The following is a 6711-nucleotide window of genomic DNA, read 5'->3' as shown; positions in this document are numbered from 1 at the left end:
CACTATAATTTTTTCTAGAAATTTCATTTATAACTGAGAATGAAAAAACAAAATGGATTCGTCTGCGGTAAGGTCCGCTCAACAACGGATCATATGTTTTTGATAAATAGTATTTTTTAGTTTTATCATTACATAATTGAGTCCTTTTTTCCAGTACATCCCGAGCTAGAGTAAGGGATCCCTTATCCAGAACTTGAATTCTATTTATCAATTTTTTGTTTAAATTGATTTTTTTTTGTTCATTAAGATAATTCCAAGGATTATCGAATTCATCATAAAAAAGTTTTTCTGTTGTGAAAAAAGATATCTCCAAGTGAAGTTTGATATTATACAAATCTAATTAAACTAAGGATATGTGAAGAAAGTTGCTTATACGCTGATTATGATGACACCAAAACTCAATGTATTCTAATTCGTCAAGCAAGTGTAATCTGTTACATTTTTCACATATGGTCAAAAATAAATAAATAAATTACTATCAGATAAAAACAGAAATTTCTTTTGATTTTTCAAAGTGGCTTAATCTGAAATTTTGCTATTTTCAGATTTGCTCGTATTCTATTTAATTTTAATTGTAGCTATCAAATAAATGTTCTGAATATTTAAACTTCAAATTTAATATATATATTATATCTTGAAAAACAAAGCATAAATTGAAAATTCTTAATGAAAGCGAACTATTTGCTACTTATGATGTACTCAGATTCTTTCATATTACTCCTTTCTTTTTTATATATATATATAATATATTGTAAATATTTTCTTCTCCGAAGACATAATGGTTGAAAACAACGAGGGGTATTTTCAAATATAGTAGAAGGAACCAATTTATTTACAAATATAGTAAAATGTCACTATTTATCAATGATACACACTGATAGAGACACGCTGATATAGGTTTATTAGTGTTTTCAATGACATTTTGCAATATTTGAAAATATTTCTAGCAGTTTTGTCATTTAACACAATTACCGAAATAAGCAACCTACTTTATTTTTTAAAAATAATATAAGTACAATTTAAAATCTCAATAGATTGGAGACCACAACAGAATCACAATTTAAAGTATCTTGAAAAGAAAAAAAAAATCACAATTTAAAATCTAGAAACTCAATTTATAAACTAAATAGACCCGTTAAAAGATTAACTAAATTTATTGTGACAAAAAGTTCTGTTTTTTTTCCCCCACAAATTTCAGTTTTTAGATAAACAAGTAGGCAACCATAATAAATTCCGGCATAATTAACATCTCATTGATGAATCTATTGGGAGCACGATTCCAGTGAGGTTGACTGCAGGTTCATCGTATTATTATTAGATAATAAGAGTTAATTTGGAAAGCTAGAAAGGTGAAAGTACACCATCTCGTGTTGTGTGATGATTTTTAATAGGGCACCAGCTTCAATAAACTATTATAGATAACTAGTTTTAATCCTCAAGCATTTGTATAACTCATCGGTCAAGGTATTTAAATTCAAATCTTTACTATATAACTAGAAACTAGGGGTGTTCATGACTTAAGTTGAATTGAAATAATTTTTATATTCAACTTAAATGGTTCGGGATCGCTTATAAAATAATGAATTCAAGCCCAACCCAAATATAAGATATTTTGGTTGGTTTGATTCGAGTTATTTGGATAATTTAGTCTTTTGATTGTTTAAGATTAAAAAAAGAAAAAGAAAAGAAGTGAAATGTTAATCTCTAAACCATAGAATTACGATTAATAACATAAATTTTATTTATATTATGAAAATTTACATTTCCAATATTTTTTTAATTGACCCAGAATAAAGAATCCAAAAAGAATTATAAATCTATGTATTAAATATGAAAAGTTAATACTTTTAGACTTAATGATATATTGGGTTTGATTTAGTTCAAATCAAACTAATTTTAAGTGAATTCATGAGCCAATTCAATCAATATAATTTTAATTTAATAATATTGATCGAGTTAGGTTGTGATCGGATTTTCTAGATCATTAAGTTATTTGAACACCCTTACTCCTACTAGAAGCCAAGAGTTTATCTGAAGTTTCCGCGTGTTCAAAAGTGATACTCTTAAATTTTCTAAAGTATACATTAAAAACCAGAGAATCAGAGTTCCCCTCTCAAAGAGGGTACACCACAACAGTTGGTAAAGGTTGTTCCTAGAACTCCTAAGCAACATACAAATCTAAAGTTCAGAAGCTCACATCAGCGTCTGTAGATATAAGTGCAGTGGATGAGAAGATATCCATCTCCTCCAACATTTCCTTTGAAAAGTACTTTGGAGACGAGAATATTGAGGAATTCCTTACTCTTTTTGAACTCCATTGATCCAAATACAAAATTTTACCTCATGATGTTTTCTAACTCAAATATGTCATATATTATCTCCTCTTTCAGAACAGTATCCAGTCAGCTTACATTACCTTGTAAACCAAGCGTCCAACTTCTAGAATCTCTTGGTCTCAGAAGAAAATTCTCCGGAAGAATTCACTCGGTTTTCAAAGCTTCTTGCAGCCTCATCCTGGCAACAATTCAGGTGTGACTTAGTTCATGGAAAGAATAAAAGTCCTAGGAAATGCATCACCATCATGAGTATCAAATCTGTTTGAATCATTACAACCTTATATTGTATTACTTTTTCTTACCATCAAAGGTTCTGTTATAGTCGCTGCTTCATTGAACTTCATCTTAGTAGAATGAAATTGCATATAATTCTAAATTACCAACGGGCTCAGCACAAGTATATCATATCAATACCATTTGTAGATATATGAAAATCATATATGTTTCCTAATCTATGTTTGGTGTTTGTGTGTTGAAATATATCCATGTATGGGGACAAGAAACAACCCTATCTGTCAAATTGAAAACAAAACCTCAATTTTCAGAAAAGATAACTATGCTTCATTCATGCTTAGAAATGTTCAGACTATTCTAATCACATGTTTCTCAGGGACACCATGTAAGTGTAATAGTAGTAACTACCTGTTTTAAGAGTCCTGAAGTTGCATTTTTCAGTTCCTTCTGACTTTCCTATCCTTAATCTCTCCATTTCAGCATACCCTTTCTCCCTCATTAGCTCTTAGTCTAGCTATCAGCCTGAAACAAGACTGATATCAGCCTGTCCACATGGATAAACATTAAGCCAGCTACTTGATAGTTTTAAATTTTCATTATCTTTTTTAGAGGGGAAGAAATTTGCAATCAAAATAGAAGATTATATTCCATTCTGATTTAAAAGGACAACAAACAATTTAAATATATATATATATATATTATATATATATATATATGTATCATGTCAAATGTTTGAACTAATGAATGGCCGATGCCATTTTATTTATAGAATTAGTCCCAGGACACTTCCTGTCCAATGTTTACAGTAGTTCAATGAAAACTAATTGAATCTCATACATATTTAATATCAAGCGCTTGAATGTTAAAACCTCTCCTTTCATCAGTGCCTTCATTTACTGCTACAACTTTGCTCACTTCTTACTTCAACCACAGCTGTTCCCAGTGTTCCTCTTATATTGCTCCTGACTGCAACCAAGATGAGTCGAATACTTGTTCGGTGTTCATTGTGGCAGCAGGTATAAGAACTCACCTAATATGAAAATTCAGAAGACAGCATATATCTGATGGCCATGTGGTAACCACATTGGACAGACTGTATTTAATATGTGAGAGGCGAGAGCCAACCGTCCAATAAGTTCGGTGATCACAAAAATACCAAGTTTAACATGATATTTGTCTCATAACTGATCAAAGAACTCAGAAGTTTACCTCAACCCCTGCCCTTAGGCTGTTTTTTTGTTCATCTTGAGTAATATTCTCTGTTTAAAATAGTATGTGCTGTTTTCTGGGGCTAATGGGTGAGAGGAACAATAGAATTTCTTCTAAATGGCTTGAGTGTTCTCCAAGTGATATTTGGTCCCTTATTAGATTTAATTTTTCTATGCAGGGTTCAGCAACAAAGCTTTTGATAGGAATCGATCTATGGAAGTCTTATTCAATCAAAAGAACTTGCCCCAAGGGCAATTACACTCCAACCCATACAGAAGCTTGGGATCCCCTCCCTCACTCTCTAGAAGAAACTACCAAAGTGAAAACTATACTTCCCTACTTCCCTCCCCGCATATACTCTCACTTCTTCCCCCTAACTTAACTGTGGTGCCCCACTCTATTATTATTGGATGTAGATGCTATGCTCTCACGAACAAGCCATTCCCTTTTTACCCCTCCTTTGATATTGTAAGATGATCGGAGGCCTAACAGCTTTCTTTGTAATTATCCATTAGTCTAAATTTGTTCGATTGGAGGCCTTTCGAGTAGTTGACCACCTTTTTTGTATCTTTTATTTGGACGGGGGGGGGGGGGGGGGGGGGGGGGGGGGGGGGGTGTGAAAAACACACACACATACACACAAGGGAAGTATTATGGAGATGAGGAATAGGTAGAATTTGGAAGAGTAATTTTGGGAGCCTCTCAAAGTGCTTGGGGTTCAGCACTGTAATTCCCATTGTAGCCAGTAAATGAATTTCACTGTTTAAATTGTAGTACAAATTAATTCCGAGCTATTTTCTGTCAATTTCGATTGCAATGTCAAGGACCTACCATAATTTTCCTTTCAATAGGAGATCTCAATTTTCTAGTATTGTTTCCCTTGTTAATATATTATATTATTCTCTCAGAAAAAGCATGTAAGATAAATTTTATCCAGCCAATTACTTTGGTATTATCACTTCACCTCTCTGGAGGATAAAAAAGAAGATAAAGTTAGTATTGATTGAATCCCCTACAAATAGGTTAGGCTGAACCTCATAGTGAACCTTCTGTGTGTAGAATATTTATGTGGAAATCAAGTGAAAAACTTTTCCATAAGCTTTTAAAATGAAGAGAAATCAACTGCAAAAGACTGAGTAGAAGAGCTAATAAAACCCGAAGATCAAAATTCTAAGGATGAGAGATGAACCTTCTGAATGAGCTACAGGAGAGCTTGATTATCAAAATTAGTATACCAGCTTCGATCCGTTTCTTCTTGCTCTGTCTCGAAGAGGCGCTAAATATCACTACGGCATTCAAAGTTGACCTTGAATTAGAGAAAGAAATGAGGAATACCTGGTTGAAAAGTTATGGTAGCTTACGTTTGTGTAATTGATGCATAATTGTTCAAAACTGCACAGAGTGAAGAATAAGCTTAGTCAAAATAGTAATGATAGTTCTCAGCTATACTTAAAAAAAAAAGAAAAAGAAAAAAAGTAACTTCTCTAATGCCACACATGCTGCCCATTATTTAAATATAACCAGTTACAAAATAAATAAACTTCAATGATCTTAAGCTCGATCATAGGCATCCAGTTAAAAAAGCAAAGCATATAAAAAAAGCACGAGAACTCCTAAAAAACCTGAGATCTAGAATTTCTCATTCATATTCTGCATGGGTATGTGAGTCAATTTCCAATTTTTATGACAAACATGAAACATCCAAGCTTCTATACTTTTACTTCTTAAACCATAAATGTCAAAAGTAAGGTTTGACATTTATTATTATTATTATTATTATTATTATTATTATTATAAGCAAGGTTGAGGTAAGACCTTTCCCAATACAAATGTTGATTTTATCTGGCTAAGAACTATCGACTAAACCTCATAAAGATGGATTGGAGGCTGCCCAGATATACACACGAATATGGGTGAGCTAATGTTTCCAAAGCATTTTACCTCGTATCAAATTGGCAACGGATTAATTCAATCTCATGAATGGATTCAAAGGTATGTGTTGTTGGAAACGTATGAAGTAGAAACAAAAAATAATTGGAGCTGTCCTAAAAGGTTTGGTAGTTGCCTTTGATCACCTTCCAGATCCTTATGACAATGATTTGAACTTTGGAAAGATTTGGTCCAACTGTATGGCCCATGTCAATTTACATAGTAAATGGTTATCTTTTTAAGAATAATCAATTATGTATGCCACATACATCTTTACCGGAATCCTTGATCAAAGACATCTATGGGGGTGGCCTAGCTGGTATTTTGGAAGGATAAGACCTCACATCTTCTTCTTGATAGATATTTGTGGCCTCAAATGTGGAAAGATGAATCTAACTTTATCAAAAGGTGCTTTCTTTGTCAAACAAGGAAAAAGGAAAAAACAGAACACTGGCCTTTATAGTCCTTTACCGATCCATGAGAGTATTTGGGAATAACTTGTCCATGGACTTTATCCTTGGTCTTCCTAAGACTCAGCGTGGGTTTGATTCAGTCCTTGTTGAGGTTAATGGATTCAGCAAGATGTCACATTTTTTTTTGCCTGGTAAGAAGACTTCTGATGCAATATATGTTGCCAATCTTTTCTTCAAAGAGATTATGCGCTTATAAGGGTACAGGCTATAATGTCTGATGGGGATCTTAAATTCCAGACATTTTTATGTTAAAAGTTTCATACCAGCTTAAAATTTAGTACCACCAGTCAACCACAGACTGTCAGACTAAAGTAACTAATCAAACTCTAGTCAACCTTATTCATTGTTTAAGTGGAGATAAGTCAAGGAAATGGGATCTTCTTCTTCCTCAAGCTGAGTTTGCTTATAACCACGTGAAGAACTGGACCACAGAGAAGTCACCATTTGAAATTGTTTACATAAAGCTTCCTAGACTTACTATTGATTTAGGCATTTAGCTCATAGTCCTACTTCTGTTGATTTTAGTCAAG

The 6711-nt window shown here is 32.9% G+C and overlaps 1 long non-coding RNA gene across 4 annotated transcripts; it reads right to left on the bottom strand.

Moving 5' to 3' along the window:
- Positions 1-2026: 2026 nt before the first annotated feature.
- Positions 2027-5173, bottom strand: LOC120075772. Of its 4 annotated transcripts, none has more exons than XR_005481435.1 (4): positions 5115-5173; positions 3408-5039; positions 2979-3092; positions 2027-2514 (listed from the first exon to the last, which is right to left on the bottom strand). It is a non-coding gene; the product is annotated as an uncharacterized LOC120075772 (long non-coding RNA). The 4 variants fall into 4 exon arrangements; XR_005481432.1 differs by having other exon boundaries at positions 2979-3114; positions 4969-5039; XR_005481433.1 differs by having other exon boundaries at positions 2979-3114; positions 4969-5065; positions 5141-5173.
- Between the last annotated feature and the right edge of the window lie 1538 nt (positions 5174-6711).

Source organism: Benincasa hispida, chromosome 4, assembly GCF_009727055.1.
Source record: "Benincasa hispida cultivar B227 chromosome 4, ASM972705v1, whole genome shotgun sequence".
In the NCBI taxonomy this organism is placed as follows: domain Eukaryota; kingdom Viridiplantae; phylum Streptophyta; class Magnoliopsida; order Cucurbitales; family Cucurbitaceae; genus Benincasa; species Benincasa hispida.
This window is presented reverse-complemented; position numbering and strand designations above follow the sequence as displayed.